We start from the raw sequence: 20,175 nt of genomic DNA, 5'->3' as shown, positions 1-20,175 counted from the left end.
TTTTTGAGGTGCAAAAGGAGAAAGGTAGTTTCCTGGACCAAATCTCCAGTCTCTGTTTCTCTGAGGTCTTCCAGGCCTCCAAAGAGACTATTTCAAGTGAAGAGGGAGAGATTTGCTTCATGCAAGCAATTGCCTGCGTTCAGGCCTCTAACTGAAGGGTCCAAAGCCTGAATAGGTATGGCAGGAAAAAAGGACAGTTTTGCTTCATGCAAGACCGGTCCTGAGTTCACCCAGGTCTTCTAAGCCATCAAAGTGGTGACATGAGATGAAAAAGGAGAAATCTGCTTCCTGCAAACCGTCTCTAGCTTTTATGTCTGTAGACGGGGGTCTTCAAGGCCTAAAAAGAGAATATATGGCATTGAAAAAGGAGTATTTTGCTTCCTGCAAAAAGTGTCCTGCGTACTGGTCAACCCAAGGTCTTTAAGACCATCCAACGGAATGGAGAAGCTGAAAAAGGATGACTCTGCTTCACGCAAACCATCTCCAGCTGTCATGTCTTTCTACAAGGTCTTCAAGGCCTTAAAAGAGACCACTGGAGGTGAAAAAAGGAGAAATCTTTTTGCTCACGCGGATGCGCTTCCTGGGCATTATTCCTCCCCAGGCCTTCAAGGCCTCTGAATTGAGAGTGAAGACTGAACAGAGAATCTTTGAGGAGCAAAAGGAGAAATTTGCTTCTTGCTAACCCCCTCCAGCTTTGATTTGTCTCCCTAAGGTCTTCAAGGCCAGCAGAGAGAATAGTTGAGGCGATAAAGGAGAAATTTGCTTCATGCCAACCATCTCCTGCTTCTACGTCTCTTTCGAAGGTGTTGAAGCCAAGGAAAGGGAACATTCACGGTGAAAAAGGAGGAATTTGCTTTCTGCCTAGAGACTCCAGGTTGTATTCCTCTTAGGTCTTCAAGGCCTCCAAAGAAAATAGGCAAGGCTCAAAAGGAGAAATTTGCTTCATGAAAGAATCTCCTCCTTTCATTTGTCAACCTAAAGTCTTCAAGGCCTGAGAAGGGAATCCTTGTGATAGAACAAGAGAGATTTGCTTCATGCAAACAATCTCCTGCTTTGATTACTCTACCTGAGGTCTTCAAGGCCTCAAAAGAGAATGTTGGAGATGAAAATGGAGAAATTTGCTTCCCGCCAAACCATCTCCTACTGTTATTTCTCTCCTTACGGTCTTCAAGACCTGAAAAGAGGATATTTGAGGTTTGAAAAGAAAATAATTTGCTTCATGTAAGCCAACCACCCACCCCCTTCATTTCTCTACTAAGGTCTTCAGGACCTGCAAAGAGAATACTTGTGTCTAATAAGGACAAGTTTGCTTCCCGCAAGCCATCTCCTGCTTTTGTTTCTCTACCTAAGGGCCGGAAAGAGTGCTATGTAGGGTTAAAAAAGGAAGAACTTTGCCTCTTGGAGAAACTGACCTCGTCGTATTTCTCCCTAAGGTCTTCAAGACCTGAAGAGAAAATAGAGGAGCCGGAAAAGGAGCCATTTGCTTCACGCAGAAACATCTCCTGTTCCTTCCTCCAGTGGAGGTCTTCAAGGCCTCCGCAAAGCCAGTGAATAGAGAATCTTGGTGGTGAAAAGGAGGAATTTGCTTCATGCAAAAAGCCCTGCTTTTCTTTCTCTCCCTAAGGTCTTCAGGGCCTGAGAAGAGAATATTTGAGGTGAGAAAGGAGAAATCTGCTTCACGCAGAAACATCTCCTGTTCCTTCCTCCACTGGAGGTCTTCAAGGCCTCCGCAAAGCCAGTGAATAGAGAATCTTGGTAGTGAAAAGGAGGAATTTGCTTCATGCAAAAAACCCTGCTTTTCTTTCTCTCCCTAAGGTCTTCAGGGCCTGAGAAGAGAATATTTGAGGTGAGAAAGGAGAAATCTGCTTCACGCAGAAACATCTCCTGTTCCTTCCTCCACTGGCGGTCTTCAAGGCCTCCGCAAAGCCAGTGAATAGAGAATCTTGGTGGTGAAAAGGAGGAATTTGCTTCATGCAAAAAGCCCTGCTTTTCTTTCTCTCCCTAAGGTCTTCAGGGCCTGAGAAGAGAATATTTGAGGTGAGAAAGGAGAAATCTGCTTCACGCAGAAACATCTCCTGTTCCTTCCTCCACTGGAGGTCTTCAAGGCCTCCGCAAAGCCAGTGAATAGAGAATCTTGGTGGTGAAAAGGAGGAATTTGCTTCATGCAAAAAGCCCTGCTTTTCTTTCTCTCCCTAAGGTCTTCAGGGCCTGAGAAGAGAATATTTGAGGTGAGAAAGGAGAAATCTGCTTCACGCAGAAACATCTCCTGTTCCTTCCTCCACTGGCGGTCTTCAAGGCCTCCGCAAAGCCAGTGAATAGAGAATCTTGGTGGTGAAAAGGAGGAATTTGCTTCATGCAAAAAGCCCTGCTTTTCTTTCTCTCCCTAAGGTCTTCAGGGCCTGAGAAGAGAATATTTGAGGTGAGAAAGGAGAAATCTGCTTCACGCAGAAACATCTCCTGTTCCTTCCTCCACTGGAGGTCTTCAAGGCCTCCGCAAAGCCAGTGAATAGAGAATCTTGGTGGTGAAAAGGAGGAATTTGCTTCATGCAAAAAGCCCTGCTTTTCTTTCTCTCCCTAAGGTCTTCAGGGCCTGAGAAGAGAATATTTGAGGTGAGAAAGGAGAAATCTGCTTCACGCAGAAACATCTCCTGTTCCTTCCTCCACTGGCGGTCTTCAAGGCCTCTGAAAAGCCAGTGAATAGAGAATCTTGGTGGTGAAAAGGAGGAATTTGCTTCATGCAAAAAGCCCTGCTTTTCTTTCTCTCCCTAAGGTCTTCAGGGCCTGAGAAGAGAATATTTGAGGTGAGAAAGGAGAAATCTGCTTCACGCAGAAACATCTCCTGTTCCTTCCTCCACTGGCGGTCTTCAAGGCCTCTGAAAAGCCAGTGAATAGAGAATCTTGGTGGTGAAAAGGAGGAATTTGCTTCATGCAAAAAACCTGCTTTGCTTTCTCTCCCTAAGGTCTTCAGGGCCTGAGAAGAGAATATTTGAGGTGAGAAAGGAGAAATCTGCTTCACGCAGACACATCTCCTGTTCCTTCCTCCACGGAAGGTCTTCAAGGGCTATGAAAAGACAATGAATAGAGAATCTTGGTGGTGAAAAGGGGGAAATTTGCTTCATGCAAAAAAATCCTGCTTTTCTTTCTCTCCTGGAGGTCTTCAGGGCCTGAGAAGAGAATTTCTGAGGCGAGGAAGGAGAGGTTTGCTTCATGCAGAAACATCTCCTGTTCATTCCTCCAGTTGAGGCCTTCACGGCCTTTTAATGGGGAATCTTGGAGGTGAAAAACGCGGAAATTTGCTTCATGCAATCTTCTGCTTCTGTATCTCTCTGCCAGAGGTCTTCAAGGCCTGGAAAGAGAATGTTGGTGCTGAAAAAGGAGTTTTCTTGGTGCCATCTCCTGCTGGAGTTTCTCCACCTAAGGTCTTCAGGGCCTTAGAAGAGGCTATTTCCAGTGGAATAAAGGAGACATTTGCTTCATGCAGATGGAGCTCCTGCGGAGTACCTCACCTCAGGCCTCTAAGGCCTTTTAGTTGAGAATGGATAAAGACTATCGGAGGTGCAAATGGAGGAATTTGCTTCATGCAAACCATCCCCAGCTTCTCCTTCTCTGTGTAAGGTCTTCATGGCCTCCAAGGAGAATAGCCGAGATGGAAAAGGAGAACTTGGCTTTATGCCAACCATCTCCAGCTTCTATGTGTTTTTCGAAGGTAGTCAAGGCCAGGAAAGAGAACATTTGCAGTGAAAACGGAGTAAGGGGCTTTATGCGGACAATCTCCAGGTTTTATTTCTCCAAGGTCTTCAGGGCCTCCGGAGGAAATATTTCGGGCTTCAAAGGAGCAGTTTGCTTCATGCAAACCATCTCCTGCTTTCACTTGACTCCCTAAGGTCTTCAAGACCTGAAAAGAGAAAATTTGAGTTGGGAAAGGAGAACTTTGCTCCCCGCAAACAATCGCCTACATGTATTTCTCTCTGTAAGGTCTTCAAGGCCGCAAAAGAGAATTTCGGAGGCGAAAACGGAGAGATTTGCTTCATGCAAAACCATCTCCTACTTTCATTTCTCTCCCGAGGGTCTTCAAGACCTGAAAAGAGAATATTTGAGTTGGCAAAGGAGCTATCTGCTTCATGCGAAACCATCTCCTACTTTTATTTCTCTCCCTAAGGTCTTCGAGACCTGAAATGAGAATATTTGATATATCACAAGGAGACGTCGGCTTCCCACTTTCATTTCTCTACCGAAGGTCTTCCGGACTAGGAAAAAAAAATAGATATTTCTTTGCAACAAGGACAAGTTTTCTTCATGCAAGCAATCTCCTGCCTTTGTTTCTCTCCCTGTGGGCCGGAAAGCGTGATATATGGGCTTAAAGAAGGAGAAATCTGCTTCATGCAAAGACCCTCCCAATGATCTGCCTAAGGTCTTCAAGACCTGAAGAGCAAATATAAGCCCGGGAAAGGGAGACATTTGCTTCATGCAGAAACATCTCCTGGGCCATTTCAGGTCCATTTCAGGTCTTCAAGGCCTCTTAATAAAGAATGAAGAGAGGATATTGCAATGGAAAAAGGAGGAATTCACATGTACACAACCCTATCCACAAGGTCCCACTTTCATTTCTTTACCCTCAGGTCTGCAAGGCCAGAGAAGAGAATATGTGGGTTGAAAAAGAGAAATTTGCTTCTGTTGGACCAATCTCCTTTTCGTTATGCCACTTCTCACCTTTAAGGTGTTTTAACTGAGGATGAATGGAGAATATCCGCTGTGCAACTCAAATCATTTCCTTCATGGGAAACAAATATACCCCTCTTACTTCCCTCCCTACGGATTTCAAGGCCTGGGAAGAGAATACATATGAGCCAGAAAGGCTTCATGCCAAAAAAAAGTTACCATCTGTTACTCCACCTAAGGCCTACAAGGCCGTTCATTTGAGAGGTTCGAGAGACTCCGCAAGGCGGAAGAGGAGAAAGGTACTTGAGACGAACAATCTCCTGCTTGAATTGGTCTACCCGATGCCTTTCAAAGCATGACGAGAGAACAGATGAGATTGAAAGAGGAGAAATTTGCTTCATACAGAAACTCACCTGATGGTTTTTCGACTTAGGGTCTTCAAGGCCTGAAGAGAAAATAGATGATCTGGAAAAGGAGAAACGTGCTTGATTTAGACACCTCTGCTGGGCCTGAGTCCACCTCAGGCCTTCAAGGCCTCTGAATTGAGAGTGAGGTGAGATTATGTGAGGTGAAAAAGGAGAAGGTTGCTTCATGCCAAGAGCCCAGTGGCCTTATTTCTCTAGCCGCAGGTCTTCAAAGGCCTGCAAAAGGAATAGTGGAGGTGGAGAAAGAGAACTTTGCTTTCTGCATAAACTCTCCCGTCATTGTAGCCACCTTTGTTCTACCAGACCTGAAGAGGGAATAGATGAGCTGGAAAAGGAGAAATTTTCTTCATACACAAATGTCTCCTAAACGTAAGCCTGTATCTGCAGGCTTCGAGGCCTTTTAAGGGGTGAAAGAACAAGGAATATTGGAGGTGGAAAAGGAGAAATTTGCTTCATGCAAAAATTATCCTGTTAATTTGTCTGCCTAAGGTCTTCAAGACCTGAAGACAAAATAGAAGAGCTGGAAAAGGAGACATTGGTTGCTTCATGCACAGTTCTCCTGCTTTTCTCTTACCTAAGGGCTTGAATGACTGAAAAGAGAATGTTTGGAGGTAGAAAAGGAGATATTTGCTTTATGCCCAAAATTGTTAGGCTTGAATATCTCTAACCCAGAGAGAGAGGACTAACTGGAGTGCCAAAAAACAGAGGATAGATTCATACGCAGTCTGACTGGCTCCATGCAAAAATCTAACCGTTGGCTCTCCTGAGCTGTCTTTAAGCCCCAGCCCTGGTCTTTATGGCTGGGGGTGTTGGGGAGAGAGAGCCAAGAGGTAAGAATGGGGTTGAAGAGCTTCCTGCTAATTCCCCCTAAGAATCCCCAAAAGGGTTTTCACTCTTATCCTTCCACTCTGCCTGCTCTGCCCTCTCAACCACGGACCAAGTCATCCAACCTCTCTGTGCTACCTAACCAGGTAGGAAAACGGAAGTCAAGTGGGAGAGGGCTGGGTTTACGGTTCTTCGGAATGCTAGTTAAGGACGCTTTGGAGACCCACTCAATCCCTGGGTGCTCAGCGATGCTTCAACAATTTCTATTAAGACGTGTTGGAATATTGTCAAATCAGAAAAGTTTGGCTTCACCATTTTGCTGCGGTCGAAATATCATTCAGACCGAGGGGAAAAGGTTAGTTCATCCAAATCAACATGGCTTTTGGCTTCCGGTTGAGGGGGGCTCCATTTCACGTCTGAGTCACCTAGGGAATCTCCGGGTCGGCTTGCCCTGGAGCGCAGGGGGGTGGGGTTTTGGTCGGTATCGAGTGATCTGTTCACTTTGTGCTCCGGCCACCATCCCTTCCCTGGATTGAGCCTGGTGGTTTTGTAGCCTCCTCTGAGACCAGATTTTCACATACTGTCCTGCCTCTTCTGTAGCTCCTGCGTGCTAAGAGCTGCGATGGTTTCGTGTGGAAAGGATGGAGAAGGAAAGAGGTGAGCAGCCCCGGCAGAGTATCTGGGTCCTCAGGAAAGCAAGCGATTGACGGTTCAACGGTAGGGATTCCGTTTCTTCTGACTGAGTTTTCCCTTTCGTGTTTGGTGTGTACGGTGAAATATTGGGGCCCGAACCAAATCTGGCTCCTCTCTTCACGGCACAAACCTTAACCAGTCTTTTCAGGGTAGAGAGGGTAAGAAAAACAAAGCCGCCTGTAAGTCCTGAATGTAAGTCCTAGTCAGGGGCGGAGGTGCATGCACCAAGAAGAACGGAACCGTATTTTCTCCCTTCCTGCAGGGTCAGCCAGCAGCACTCAAGCAAGGCTCCGTAGACTGTTCCCCTCTAGAAGAATCGAGAATGAAGGACCGTCGGATGACTGTTGGGTTTGGAGCAGAAAATCCGGTTACCGGTTAAGAGGAAACTGTGTTGGAGCCAAGGCTCAGCCTTGAGCCTCTGGTCCAGGATTTGCGGGGGAGAGATGAAAGAAAATTTGGGGTGGAGGAGGAGGGATTTTGCTGCTGCGATTTGACCATGTGAATAAATTGTCCAGTTGTATGGGGAAACAAATTTGGAAATTCTGTAGTGTTGAGTCAGGATTACAATTTCAAACCTGTAACGATGAAAGCAAAACAGAGAGAACTCCTTGTCTTTCTCTGAATCCTGGTTGACCGACACTATGTCCAATGGAATGGGACTTTTCTCCCCTTCAGCTGATATAAAACAACGAAAACATTTATGCAATCCATCACGCCAACATTTCAAAGTCAATAAAATAGCTAAATAAAATAAAAACTAAAAATGTAGGACAATCAAATACAATAAAATAGTTTAAACTAAAAATTAATCTTAAAATCACTGACATATAAAATGACCGACATATAAATCGATGCACCGCTCATTCCATTGAACGTAGACGTCTGGGATATCTTAGGATAGAATAAAAATACCATGCATTTGAAGACCAAAAGCAGCAAGGTTAATCTCTCTGCCTTTTTTTTCTAAGGTGTTTAGGCGAATGGCTTTCTGAACGCCAACTGACTGTAACACTATAGACCCACTCCAAAGCTCCAAGGGAAAATTCAGTGCAATTTCAAGGCCGTTTTCCTTGGTACGCTTTGTTTAGGGCTATCTGAGTAATTGAGTACTTTTTCCTCGAGATTTGGAATCTGTCCAGATTTGGGGGGCTGCTACTCTGGACTGGATCTTGCCTGTCTGTGGTAAGCACTGGTAGGAGCAGAGGTAAGTGCCAGCCGGGAAGGGAGAGATCTCCTAATCGCCCTGAGGGGCTGGTTCAAGGGCTATCCCCAGGGTGGCCCTGGGAGCGGGCAGGTGTTGCCTCGATGAATGTCAGTGCATTTACCACCCGCTTTAGCTTTTCCATTTTAAAATCTGCTGGTAGGATTTTTGTTGCCCACATACAGCAAGGAGAGAATCAGTGTTGGTCGCTGCGGCGGAAGAAATGAAGTAAAGGTGCAGCGGTCCCAAGAAGGAGACTTGGCATGCTGGGGTCTGCCATCTTAGGCGTGGCCCACCGTCCCTGCGATCCCATCTTGCAGCGCGGGGGAGCAGGGGCGGCCCGGTGAGAGGGACCCGGGAAGGAGCGAGGTGCCCCACCAGGCCCGAGGAGGTGGGATGGAGGGTCTGAGCCCACTGCAGCACTGCCACTCGGTGCCCCCTGATCCTCAGTACTTTTTTTTTTTTTCCGAAGCCAAATCCCTTTTTTTGTCCGTTTAATCCCAAGGAGAGGGGTCTCCCTCAAAGGCAGATTGATATAGTCCGTGTATGGTAATAGAAAAGACCAGAATATCGAATTTGGGGGTACGCTAGCCACTTAGAAAAGCTGAGGCGATTTGGGGGGCGTTTTTTTTTTCCGAAGCCAAATCCCTTTTTTTGTCCGTTTAATCCCAAGGAGAGGGGTCTCCCTCAAAGGCAGATTGATATAGTCCGTGTATGGTCATAGAAAACGCCAGAATTTCGAATTGGGGGGGTATGCAAGCCGCTTAGAAAAGCTGAGGCGATTTGGGGGGCGTTTTTTTTTAGCGAAGTCAAAGCCCTTTTTTTTGTCCGTTTCATCCCCAGGAAATAATAATGTTGGTATTTGTTAAGCGCTTACTACGTACAGAACACTTGACTAAGCGCTGGGGTAGATATAGGGGAATGAGGATGTCCCACGTGAGGCTGACAGTCCTCACCCCCATTTTACAAATGAGGGAACTGAGGCACGAGAAGTGCAGCGACTTGCCCACTGTCACACAGCTGACAAGGGTCAGAGGCAGGATTCGAACCCACGACCTCTGACTCCCAAGGCCGGGCTTTTTCCACTGAGCGACGCTGCTTCTCTAAAAGAGGTCTCCCTTAAAAGCAGATTGATATAGTCAGTGTATGGTAATAGAAAAGACCAGAATATCGAATTTGGGGGTACGCTAGCCACTTAGAGAAGCTGAGGCGATTTGAGGGGCGGTTTTTTTTTTTCCGAAGCCAAATCCCTTTTTTTGTCCGTTTAATCCCAAGGAGAGGGGTCTCCCTCAAAGGCAGATTGATATAGTCCGTGTATGGAAATAGAAATGGCCAGAATTTCGAATTGGGGGGGGGGGGTATGCAAGCCGCTTAGAAAAGCTGAGGCGATTTGGGGTGCGCTTTTTTTTTGCCGAAGCCAAATCCCTTTTTTGGTCCGTTTAATCGACAGGAAAAAATAATGTTGGTATCTGTTAAGCGTTTACTACGTGCAGAGCACTGTTCTAAACGCTGGGGTAGATACAGGGGAATGCGGATGTCCCACGTGAGGCTCACAGTCCTCACCCCCATTTTACAGATGAGGGAACTGAGGCACGAGAAGTGCAGCGACTTGCCCACTGTCACACAGCTGACAAGGGGCAGAGGCAGGATTCGAACCCACGACCTCTGACTCCCAAGGCCGGGCTTTTTCCACTGAGCGACGCTGCTTCTCTAAAAGAGGTCTCTCTTAAAAGCAGATTGATGTAGTCCGTGTATGGTAAGAGAAAAGGCCAGAAGTTCGATTTTGGGGGTATGCAAGCCGCTTCGAAAAGCTGAGGCGATTTGGGGGGCGTTTTTTTTTTCCGAAGCCAAATCCCTTTTTTTGTCCGTTTAATCCCAAGGAGAGGGGTCTCCCTCAAAGGCAGATTGATATAGTCCGTGTATGGTAAGAGAAAAGGCCAGAAGTTCGAATTGGGGGGTATGCAAGCCGCTTAGAAAAGCTGAGGCGATTTGGGGGGCGTTTTTTTTTTTTTGCCGAAGCCAAATCCCTTTTTTGGTCCGTTTAATCCCAAGGAAATAATAATGTTGGTATTTGTTAAGCGCTTACTACGTACAGAACACTTTACTAAACGCTGGGGTGAATATAGGGGAATGAGGATGTCCCACGTGAGGCTGACAGTCCTCACCCCCATTTTACAGATGAGGGAACTGAGGCACGAGAAGTGCAGCGACTTGCCCACTGTCACACAGCTGACAAGGGTCAGAGGGAGGATTCGAACCCACGACCTCTGACTCCCAAGGCCGGGCTCTTTCCATTGAGCGACGCTGCTTCCCTGAAAGAGGTCTCCCTCAAAGCAGATTGATATAGTCCGTGTATGGTAATAGAAAAGACCAGAATATCGAATTTGGGGGTACGCAAGCCACTTAGGAAAGCTGAGGCGATTTGGCCTACTTTTTTTTTTTTGCCGAAGCCAAATCCCTTATTTTGTCCGTTTAATCCCAAGGAGAGGGGTCTCCCTCAAAGGCAGATTGATATAGTCCGTGTATGGTAAGAGAAAAGGCCAGAAGTTCGATTTTGGGGGTATGCAAGCCGCTTAGAAAAGCTGAGGCGATTTGGGGGGCGTTTTTTTTTTCCGAAGCCAAATCCCTTTTTTTGTCCGTTTAATCCCAAGGAGAGGGGTCTCCCTCAAAGGCAGATTGATATAGTCCGTGTATGGTAAGAGAAAAGGCCAGAAGTTCGATTTTGGGGGTATGCAAGCCGCTTAGAAAAGCTGAGGCGATTTGGGGGGCGTTTTTTTTTTTCCGAAGCCAAATCCCTTTTTTTGTCCGTTTAAACCCAAGGAGAGGGGTCTCCCTCAAAGGCAGATTGATATAGTCCGTGTATGGTAAGAGAAAAGGCCAGAAGTTCGATTTTGGGGGTATGCAAGCCGCTTCGAAAAGCTGAGGCGATTTGGGGGGCGTTTTTTTTTTTTGCCGAAGCCAAATCCCTTTTTTGGTCCGTTTAATCCACAGGAAATAATAATGTTGGTATCTGTTAAGCGTTTACTACGTGCAGAGCACTGTTCTAAACGCTGGGGTAGATACAGGGGAATGAGGATGTTCCACGTGAGGCTCACAGTCCTCACCCCCATTTTACAGATGAGGGAACTGAGGCACGAGAAGTGCAGCGACTTGCCCACAGCCACACAGCTGACAAGGGGCAGAGGCAGGATTCGAACCCACGACCTCTGACTCCCAAGGCCGGGCTCTTTCCATTGAGCGACGCTGCTTCCCTGAAAGAGGTCTCCCTCAAAGGCAGATTGATACAGTCCGTGTATGGTAATAGAAAAGGCCAGAATTTCGAATTGGGGGGGTATGCAAGCCGCTTAGAAAAGCTGAGGCGATTGGGGGGGCGTTTTTTTTTCTTCCCCCTCCTAGAAGTGGGTGAAGAGGGCGGGGCGAAGAAGATCGCCTCCACACAGAGCCGAAGCGCCGCAAATCCTTGGCTCCGCCCCCCGCTCCCCTCAGGCCTCGACTCCAGGAGGCCGCGGCGGAGCTTCTCAGTGTGGAGCGGGCAGAGCTCTGAGGCGGAGGAGGCCTCGGCCGGTGAGGACTGAGGGGACGAGAGGAGACGGGCGGCTGAGGGGGGGGGGAGGAGGGGGGAAAGGCGAACCGCTGGCTCCCGCCAAGCTAGCCTGAGGGAGGGCGGCAGGTGGAGGAAGACGAGGAAAACATCAAAATCATTAGCCCCCCAGGCACTAAAAGATAGCAGCCCCAACTCTCCTTGCCCTCCCCTTCGACCGGTTTTCTTCCAAGTGCCCTGAAGGAACTACGCGGCTCTCAAACGGTATTCCAAATCATTCCCTCACAGTGCCCCTCTGCCCCTTGGGGGGTGGGGGGGAAGGTGTGGCGTCGAAAGGTGAGAAGAATCGCCTCAAGAAGGGCGAACGGATGGTTTTCGGAATGCCAACTGACTGTGACGCTATAGACCCCCCCCCCCAAAACTTCAGGGGAAACTTCAGTCCAATTTCCAAGCCATTTGACTTGATAGGCTTTGTTTAAGAATATCGGACTAGTTGAGTATTTTGTCCTCCAGGTTTTGAATCGGTCCAGATTTGGGGGGCTGCTGCCCTGGACTGGACCTTGCCTGTCTGTGGGAAGCACTGGTAGCCAGAACAGAGGTGAGTGCCAGCCGGGAAGGGAGAGAGATCTGCTAGTTCCCCTGAGGGGCTGGTTCAGGGGCTATCCCCAGGGTGGCCCTGGGAGCGGGCAAGTGTTGCCTCGACGGCTGTCAGTGCATTTACCACCTGCCTTAGCTTTCCCACTTGAAAATCTGCTTTGCGGATTTTTGTTGCCCACCTACAGCAAGGAGAGAATCGGTGTTACCTCGAGGCGGGGCAAAAGCAGTGAAGTGAAGGGGCAGCGGTCCCAAGAAGGAGAATGGCCGTGATCGGGTCTGCCGGCGGCGGCGTGGCCGCTGTCCCCGCGGCCCCATCTTGCGGCGGGGGGGAGCGGGGGCGGCCCGGTGAGAGGGACCCGGGGAAGGAGGGAGGTGCCGCACCAGGCCCGAGGAGGTGGGATGGAGGGTCTGAGCCCACTGCAGCACTGCCGCTCGGTGCCCCCTGATCCTCAGTGGGAGGCCCACTGCAGGGGGGGGACGGTGGCAGTGCAGGGGAGGGAGCGGCAGGGAAGAGGGGGTTGCCGGGGACCGCTTCTCTCTCTTCTTCCCCAGCCACTTGCATTTCTCTCCTCCTTCCCTTTCTTCCTTCAAAGTAAAAAATGTTTCCACAGCACCCCGACATGGGAGGACCCCAGCCCACCAGCCCAACCAGCTCCAACTTCTACCCGGACTCTCAGCGGCACTCTTCTAATCCCTGGAGTAGATTCAAGGCAATGAGGTTGTCCCACTCGGGGCTCACAGTCTTAATCCCCATTTTACCCATGAGGTAACAGGCCCCGAGAAGTCAAGTGACTTGCCCAACGGCACGCCGCTGACGAGTGGCGGAGTCAGGATTCGAACCCAGGACTTCTGACTCCCAAGCCCGTGCTCTTTCCACTAGGCCACGCTGCTGGCCCTTTGGCCCTGTTGGCCCTTTGTGTTCCAACCAAGGTTTGGCCTCCTGTCAGAAATTGGAAGTGCCCACTCCACCCAAGGCTACAGGAGTTGAGGAGAAGCAGCAGAGGAGGAAGGAGGAGACCAAGAATGTCCTGCCCGCCCCGAGACCAACCAGACCGGAGCCTAAAACAAGCCGAAGAGGGAGATCGGGGAGGCGGCTGGGACAAGCAGAATGGTAGGAGAGATTCTGCATTTTGAAGGGAAATAATTATATAAAGTCTATCAGGGAGACAGAAGGCATGTCATGGGTGGGAGGGGTTGACTGTCTACCGGGGTATCCAGGAAATTGGATTGACCGATGAAACTTTTCGATTTCTTATTGTCTGAGAGAAGCAATGAGCAAAGAATTTGACTATCTGCCAGGCGCCCAAAACCAAGGCCCGAAGCCACCGTGTTATTTCTCCAACTCTGTCGTGACGTGGGGTTGCCTTTTAGATACGTCCCGGAGGGACTCGGGCCCGAGACCCGCACCAATGAGGGGGAGGACGAGGGAGAAGCACCCGGGGATCAAGCCAACGTGTGGAGACCAGGACGGCCTGAGAGCAGATGGGAGTCGACCCGTCCACCTGCAAAAATTAAGTACCCGGTCCTACTTGAACCAAAACCCACTTGGAAATTTTACTGCTCATATCAAATGATTTGAACTCTGATCAATCTCTCTCACAGTTTTCCCTTCCAAAGGAAAAAGATATTAGGACTTTTCCTCACAGAATATTTTCCCAGTCCATTTTCAGGGAAAAAAACTCTGGTAAGGATGATGCTTTTCCTCCTTAGAAGTCAATCAGAGTAGAGGTAGGGGGTACCGGGGAGGCTTTCGGTAGGAAGAGGTAACAAGGGAAATAGAAGAGAGAGGTTGAATACCTAGTATTGTGAAGATATTTCCAAGTAGTTTAAAACACTGAACCTTCCTGAAAATTTCTGAGGGAAATGGACCCCTAGTCTCCTTTAAAAGGAATGAAGAAAATGTCTTAAGACAGGGCTCCCTGATTTAGAGCAGTTCACTCTCCTGACTATTGGGGTTGGGTCTATGTTCCATGTGAGGTTTGGATTAGTTGAAGAAGAGAAAAAATCCTTGCGCATCCTCTCAGGGTGTGATTCCGAAAGAGCTCTGGAAAAGGAGTCCTGCTGTATATGAAACGATGGTATAGTCTGTGCTGAAACCCAGGTTGATATATTTCAGAGACTTCACCCACCTGCTTCCGGGAGCGCCCCATCCAGCAAGCATCCTCACCGGCAGAGCTGCGGTCTCAGACATCAGCAGAAGCCGACCGACGGGAGGGTGAGGCGGGTTAGATGACCAGGTGCCGGGAGCAGCGAAGGTATCTGGAACAAGGAGGAAAGGATTTAGGGCTGGGACGAGTGAGTTGTCGAGCTATGTCCAGGCCTGGCGACGGGAAGACTAATCTCAGCCGTCGTCAGAAGTGTGGGCGACGCTCACGATCGCCAGGCGTGGGGTGGAATCCTTGCCCGGGTACCAACGCTTTATCCCTGGGCACGACAATCCACAAAAGGGAAAGGTCAGAGAGTCACGCGTGCCCCTCACCTTGGGGGACGTGAGAGATTCACCGCGTCGTCTTTAGGGATATTTGCCAAAGGATACCAATCTAATTGTGGAGCGGCTCCACCTCTACAGATAGCACTAATGTAGGCATTTTCTCTTCTCAATGCAGGCTAATAGTTTACCATCAGCTGGTAGGATTTTTGTTCCCCACATAGAGAGAGCAAGGAGAGAATCAGTGTTCCTCGATTCGGGGATAAAGAATGAAATGAAGGTGCAGCGCTCCCAAGAAGGGGAATTGGCGTGATGGGGTCTGCCGTCGGAGGCGTGGCCACTGTCCCCGTGGCCCCGTCTTGCAGCGCGGGGGAGCAGGGGCGGCCCGGTGAGAGGGACCCGGGGAAGGAGGGAGGTGCCCCACCGGGCCCGAGGAGCTGGGATGGCGGGTCGGAGCCCACTGCAGCACTGCCACTCGGTGCCCCCTGATCCTCAGTGGGAGGCCCACTGCGGGGGGATGGTGGCAGTGCAGGGGAGGGAGCGGCAGGGAAGAGGGGCTGGCTGGGGAAGGACCGCTTCTCTCCCTTTTCCCCCTTTCTGCCTCCCCTCCTTTCTCCCCAGCCACTGCTTTGTTTAAGACTATCTGACCAATTGATTGTTTTGTCCTCAAAGTTTTGAATCTGTCCAGATTTGGGGAGCTGTTACTCTGGACTGGATCTTGCCTGTCGGTGGTAAGCACTGATAAGAACAGAGGTAAGTGCCAGCCGGGAAGGGAGAGATCTCCTAATTGCCCTGAGGGGTTGGTTCAAGGGCTATCCCCAGGGTGGCCCTGGGAGCGGGCAAGTGTTGCCTCGATGAATGTCAGTGCATTTCCCACCTGCCCTAGCTTGCCCACTTTAAAATCTGCTTTTAGGATTTTTGTTGCCCACATACAGCAAGGAGAGAATCAGTGTTCCTAGATCCGGGGGAAAAATTGAAGCCAAGGTGCAGCGGTCCAAGAAGGAGGATGGACATGCTGGGGTCTGCCGTCTTAGGCGTGGCCACTGTCCCTGCGACCCCATGTTGCCGCGCGGGGGAGCAGGGGCGGCCCGGTGAGAGGGAACCGGGGAAGGAGGGAGGTACCCCACCGGGCCCGAGGAGGTGGGATGGAGGGTCTGCGCCCACTGCAGCACTGCCGCTCGGTGCCCCCTGATCCTCAGTGGGAGGCCCACTGCAGGGGGGACAGTGGCAGTGCAGGGGAGGGAGCGGCAGGGGAGAGGGGCTTGCTGGGGACCGCTTCTCTCTCTTTTTCCCCAGCCACTTCCATTTCTCCTCCTCCCCTTTCTTCCCTCCAAAAGAACAAGTTTGTTTCCACAGCAGCCCGACATTGGCGGACCCCAGCCCCTTGGAGGACCACAGCCCACCACCCAAACCAGCTCCAACCTCTTCCTGGACTCTCACCGGCCCTTTGGAAGCCATCCTGAAGTACTCCTCACAGCCCCTTAAGGCACAGAGCAATAAAGTCACTTGCCCAAAGTCACACCGCGGCCAAGTGGCAGAGTCAGGATTAGAACCCATGACCTCTGACTCCCAAGCCCGTGGTCTTTCCCCTAAGCCACGCTGCTTCTCCCTCCTCCCTGACTCCTGGCATTGGGATCCTTGTCCCTGTGAGGTTTGGATTCCTGTCTGTACCGAGACAAAAGAAATGACTTACATATCTTATAGCACTATGAATTAATAATGCCTTTGGGAAAGGAATTCCTCCTGTTTCCTAGGAAAGCCCTGTTGTCGCTTTGTGTTCCAACCCAGGTTTGGCCTCCTGTCAGAAATTGGAAGTGCCCCCTCCACCCAAGGCTACAAGGGAGTTGAGGAGAAGCACCAGAGGAGAAAGGAGGAGACTCGCATATCCTGCCCGCACCAGGACCAACCAGACCGAAGGCCTAAACCAAGCCGAACGGGGAGATCAGGGAGGCAGCAATGAATGCCAAGCAAACTGGTAGGAGAAAATCTTCATTTTGGAGGGAATTGTTAGATAAAGCCTCTCAGGGAGGCAGAAGGCAAGTTATTGTTGGGAGGGGTTGACCGTCTACTGGGGTATCCAGGAAATTTGATGGACTGATGAAACTTTTTGATTTCTTATTGCCTGAGAGAAGAAATGAGGAAAGAATTTGAATATGTGCAAAGTGTCCAAAACGAAGGCCCGAAGCCTCCGTTTTATTTCTCATACTCTGTCGGGTCATCGGGTTGCCTTTTAGATACGTCCCGGAGGGACTCGAGCCCGGAAGCGCACCAGTGAGGAAGAGGACAAGGGAGAAGCACCCGGGGATCAAGCCAACATGTGGAGACCAGGACGGCCTGAGAGAAGATGGGAGTCGACCCGTCCATGTGAAAAAAATAAGTATCTAATCATACACGAACCGAAACCAACTTGGAACCTTTTTACTGCTCCTATCAAATGATTCGAACTCTGATCAGTCTCTCTCACAGCTTTCTCTTCGTGATGAAAAGGATATTAGGATTTTTCCTCACAGAATATTTTCCCAAACCCTTTTCAGGAGAAAGAACTCCGGTTAGGATGTTGCTTTTCCTCCCTAAAAGTCACGGTAGAGCTAGGAGGTACGGGGAGCCTTTCATTAGGAAAAAATAATAAGGAAAATAGAAGAGAGAGGTTAAATACCTAGTAGCGTGAAGATATTTAAAGTAGATTAAAAAGCTGAACCTTCCTGTAAATTTCCAAGGGAAATTTACCTCACGTCCCCTTAAAAAGAATGAATAAAATGCCTTAAGACAAGGCTCCCTGATTTAGAGCAGTTCACTCTCCTGACTATTGGGGTTGGGTTTATGTTCCATGTGAGGCTTGGATTCGTTGAAGAAGCGAGAAAAATTCCTTGCCCATCCTCTTAACGGTGTGATTCTGAAAGAGATCTGGAAAAGGATTCCTCCTGTACCTTTTGAAAACGTTGGTATAGTCTGTGCTGAAACCCGGGTTGATATATTTCAGAGACTTCAGCCGCCTGCTTCCGGCAGCGCCCCGTCCAGCAAGCATCCTCACCGGCAGAGCTGCAGTCTCAGGCATCAGCAGAAGCCGACCACCCGGAGGGGGAGGAGGGTTGGAGGAGAAGATGCCGATAGCAGCGAAGGTATCTGGAACACGGAGGAAAGGATTTGGGGCTGGGACGAGTGAGTCGTCGAGCTATGTCCAAGCCTGCCGAAGGGAAGAGTAATCTCAGCCGTGGTCTGAAGCGCGGGTGATGCTCACCGTCACGTGGGGTGGGATGGAATCCTCGCCTGGGTAACACGGTCTTATCCCTGGGCACGACAGTCCGTAGAAGTGAAAGGCCAGAGAGTCAGGCTTGCCCCTCACGTTCAGGGCCGTGAGAGGTTCACTGAATCGTCTTTAGGGATATGTGACAAAGGATACCAATCTAACCGTGGATCGCTCCGCCTCTACAGATACCACTAACGTAGGGATTTTCTCTTTTCAACCCAGGCCGGCAGGCTGCAATTCGAAACCTCCGATCGGCTCGGCTTCTCCGCCAGTATTGGAAGAACGAAGACTGCGGTGAGAGAGGACCTTCGCTCCGGATCATGCGGCAAGAGATGGATAAAGGGAAAACCCTTTGAGGCTCCAAATGCATCCCCAGGGCTGCATCCTAGGTCTTCATGGCCGGGAAGATGGAGGAGGAAAGAAAACTAGTTTGCTTGATGCATACCAATCCCCAGATTTCATTTATCCACCCGACGGTCTTCATGGCCCGAAAGGATCCTGTGGGGTTAAAAAAGGAGAATTTGGCTTCATGCAAAAACTCTCCTGCTTTGGCAACTGCTTAAGGTCCCTAAGGCCTCAAAAGAGAATATATGAGGGGCGAAAGGAGACACGGGATTCTTGCAGATACATCTCCTGTTCATTACTCCACCTCAGAGCTGCAAGGCCTTTTAACTGGGAATGAAAGAGAATAGTGGAAGTGTAAAAGGGGAAATTTGCTTCGTGCACAAAATCTCCAGCTTGTATTTCTCTACCTAAGGTCTTTATGGCCAGAAAAGAGAAACTTTTAGGTCCAAAAGAAGAAAATGGCTCCATGTAAACAATGTCCAGCTTTTCTTTCTTTCTACCCTAAGGTCTTTGAGTCCTCGAAAGAGGGTTTTTGAGGTGCAAAAGGAGAAAGGTAGTTTCCTGGACCAAATCTCCAGTCTCTGTTTCTCTGAGGTCTTCCAGGCCTCCAAAGAGACTATTTCAAGTGAAGAGGGAGAGATTTGCTTCATGCAAGCAATTGCCTGCGTTCAGGCCTCTAACTGAAGGGTCCAAAGCCTGAATAGGTATGGCAGGAAAAAAGGACAGTTTTGCTTCATGCAAGACCGGTCCTGAGTTCACCCAGGTCTTCTAAGCCATCAAAGTGGTGACATGAGATGAAAAAGGAGAAATCTGCTTCCTGCAAACCGTCTCTAGCTTTTATGTCTGTAGACGGGGGTCTTCAAGGCCTAAAAAGAGAATATATGGCATTGAAAAAGGAGTATTTTGCTTCCTGCAAAAAGTGTCCTGCGTACTGGTCAACCCAAGGTCTTTAAGACCATCCAACGGAATGGAGAAGCTGAAAAAGGATGACTCTGCTTCACGCAAACCATCTCCAGCTGTCATGTCTTTCTACAAGGTCTTCAAGGCCTTAAAAGAGACCACTGGAGGTGAAAAAAGGAGAAATCTTTTTGCTCACGCGGATGCGCTTCCTGGGCATTATTCCTCCCCAGGCCTTCAAGGCCTCTGAATTGAGAGTGAAGACTGAACAGAGAATCTTTGAGGAGCAAAAGGAGAAATTTGCTTCTTGCTAACCCCCTCCAGCTTTGATTTGTCTCCCTAAGGTCTTCAAGGCCAGCAGAGAGAATAGTTGAGGCGATAAAGGAGAAATTTGCTTCATGCCAACCATCTCCTGCTTCTACGTCTCTTTCGAAGGTGTTGAAGCCAAGGAAAGGGAACATTCACGGTGAAAAAGGAGGAATTTGCTTTCTGCCTAGAGACTCCAGGTTGTATTCCTCTTAGGTCTTCAAGGCCTCCAAAGAAAATAGGCAAGGCTCAAAAGGAGAAATTTGCTTCATGAAAAGAATCTCCTCCTTTCATTTGTCAACCTAAAGTCTTCAAGGCCTGAGAAGGGAATCCTTGTGATAGAACAAGAGAGATTTGCTTCATGCAAACAATCTCCTGCTTTGATTACTCTACCTGAGGTCTTCAAGGCCTCAAAAGAGAATGTTGGAGATGAAAATGGAGAAATTTGCTTCCCGCCAAACCATCTCCTACTGTTATTTCTCTCCTTACGGTCTTCAAGACCTGAAAAGAGGATATTTGAGGTTTGAAAAGAAAATAATTTGCTTCATGTAAGCCAACCACCCCACCCCCTTCATTTCTCTACTAAGGTCTTCAGGACCTGCAAAGAGAATACTTGTGTCTAATAAGGACAAGTTTGCTTCCCGCAAGCCATCTCCTGCTTTTGTTTCTCTACCTAAGGGCCGGAAAGAGTGCTATGTAGGGTTAAAAAAGGAAGAACTTTGCCTCTTGGAGAAACTGACCTCGTCGTATTTCTCCCTAAGGTCTTCAAGACCTGAAGAGAAAATAGAGGAGCCGGAAAAGGAGCCATTTGCTTCACGCAGAAACATCTCCTGTTCCTTCCTCCAGTGGAGGTCTTCAAGGCCTCCGCAAAGCCAGTGAATAGAGAATCTTGGTGGTGAAAAGGAGGAATTTGCTTCATGCAAAAAGCCCTGCTTTTCTTTCTCTCCCTAAGGTCTTCAGGGCCTGAGAAGAGAATATTTGAGGTGAGAAAGGAGAAATCTGCTTCACGCA

The 20,175-nt window shown here is 49.1% G+C and overlaps 3 long non-coding RNA genes across 4 annotated transcripts; all 3 read left to right on the top strand.

Moving 5' to 3' along the window:
• Nucleotides 1-2,416: 2,416 nt before the first annotated feature.
• Nucleotides 2,417-8,247, top strand: LOC103168643. Its single transcript, XR_485495.2, has 3 exons — nucleotides 2,417-6,055; nucleotides 6,510-6,566; nucleotides 6,865-8,247. It is a non-coding gene; the product is annotated as an uncharacterized LOC103168643 (long non-coding RNA).
• Nucleotides 8,248-11,200: 2,953 nt separating this feature from the next.
• On the top strand, nucleotides 11,201-12,710 carry LOC114808915. The gene is made up of 3 exons (XR_003756673.2): nucleotides 11,201-11,367; nucleotides 11,858-11,942; nucleotides 12,127-12,710. It is a non-coding gene; the product is annotated as an uncharacterized LOC114808915 (long non-coding RNA).
• Nucleotides 12,711-12,770: 60 nt separating this feature from the next.
• Nucleotides 12,771-19,846, top strand: LOC114808916. Of its 2 annotated transcripts, XR_003756675.2 has the most exons (5): nucleotides 12,771-13,052; nucleotides 13,313-14,156; nucleotides 14,594-16,344; nucleotides 16,604-17,488; nucleotides 17,839-19,846. It is a non-coding gene; the product is annotated as an uncharacterized LOC114808916 (long non-coding RNA). The 2 variants fall into 2 exon arrangements; XR_003756674.2 differs by having other exon boundaries at nucleotides 13,313-16,344.
• The last annotated feature ends 329 nt before the right edge of the window (nucleotides 19,847-20,175 follow it).

Source organism: Ornithorhynchus anatinus, unplaced genomic scaffold, assembly GCF_004115215.2.
Source record: "Ornithorhynchus anatinus isolate Pmale09 unplaced genomic scaffold, mOrnAna1.pri.v4 scaffold_513_arrow_ctg1, whole genome shotgun sequence".
NCBI lineage: Eukaryota > Metazoa > Chordata > Mammalia > Monotremata > Ornithorhynchidae > Ornithorhynchus > Ornithorhynchus anatinus.
The sequence above is the reverse complement of the archived record's forward strand: the minus strand, read 5'-3'. Positions and strand labels throughout refer to the sequence as shown.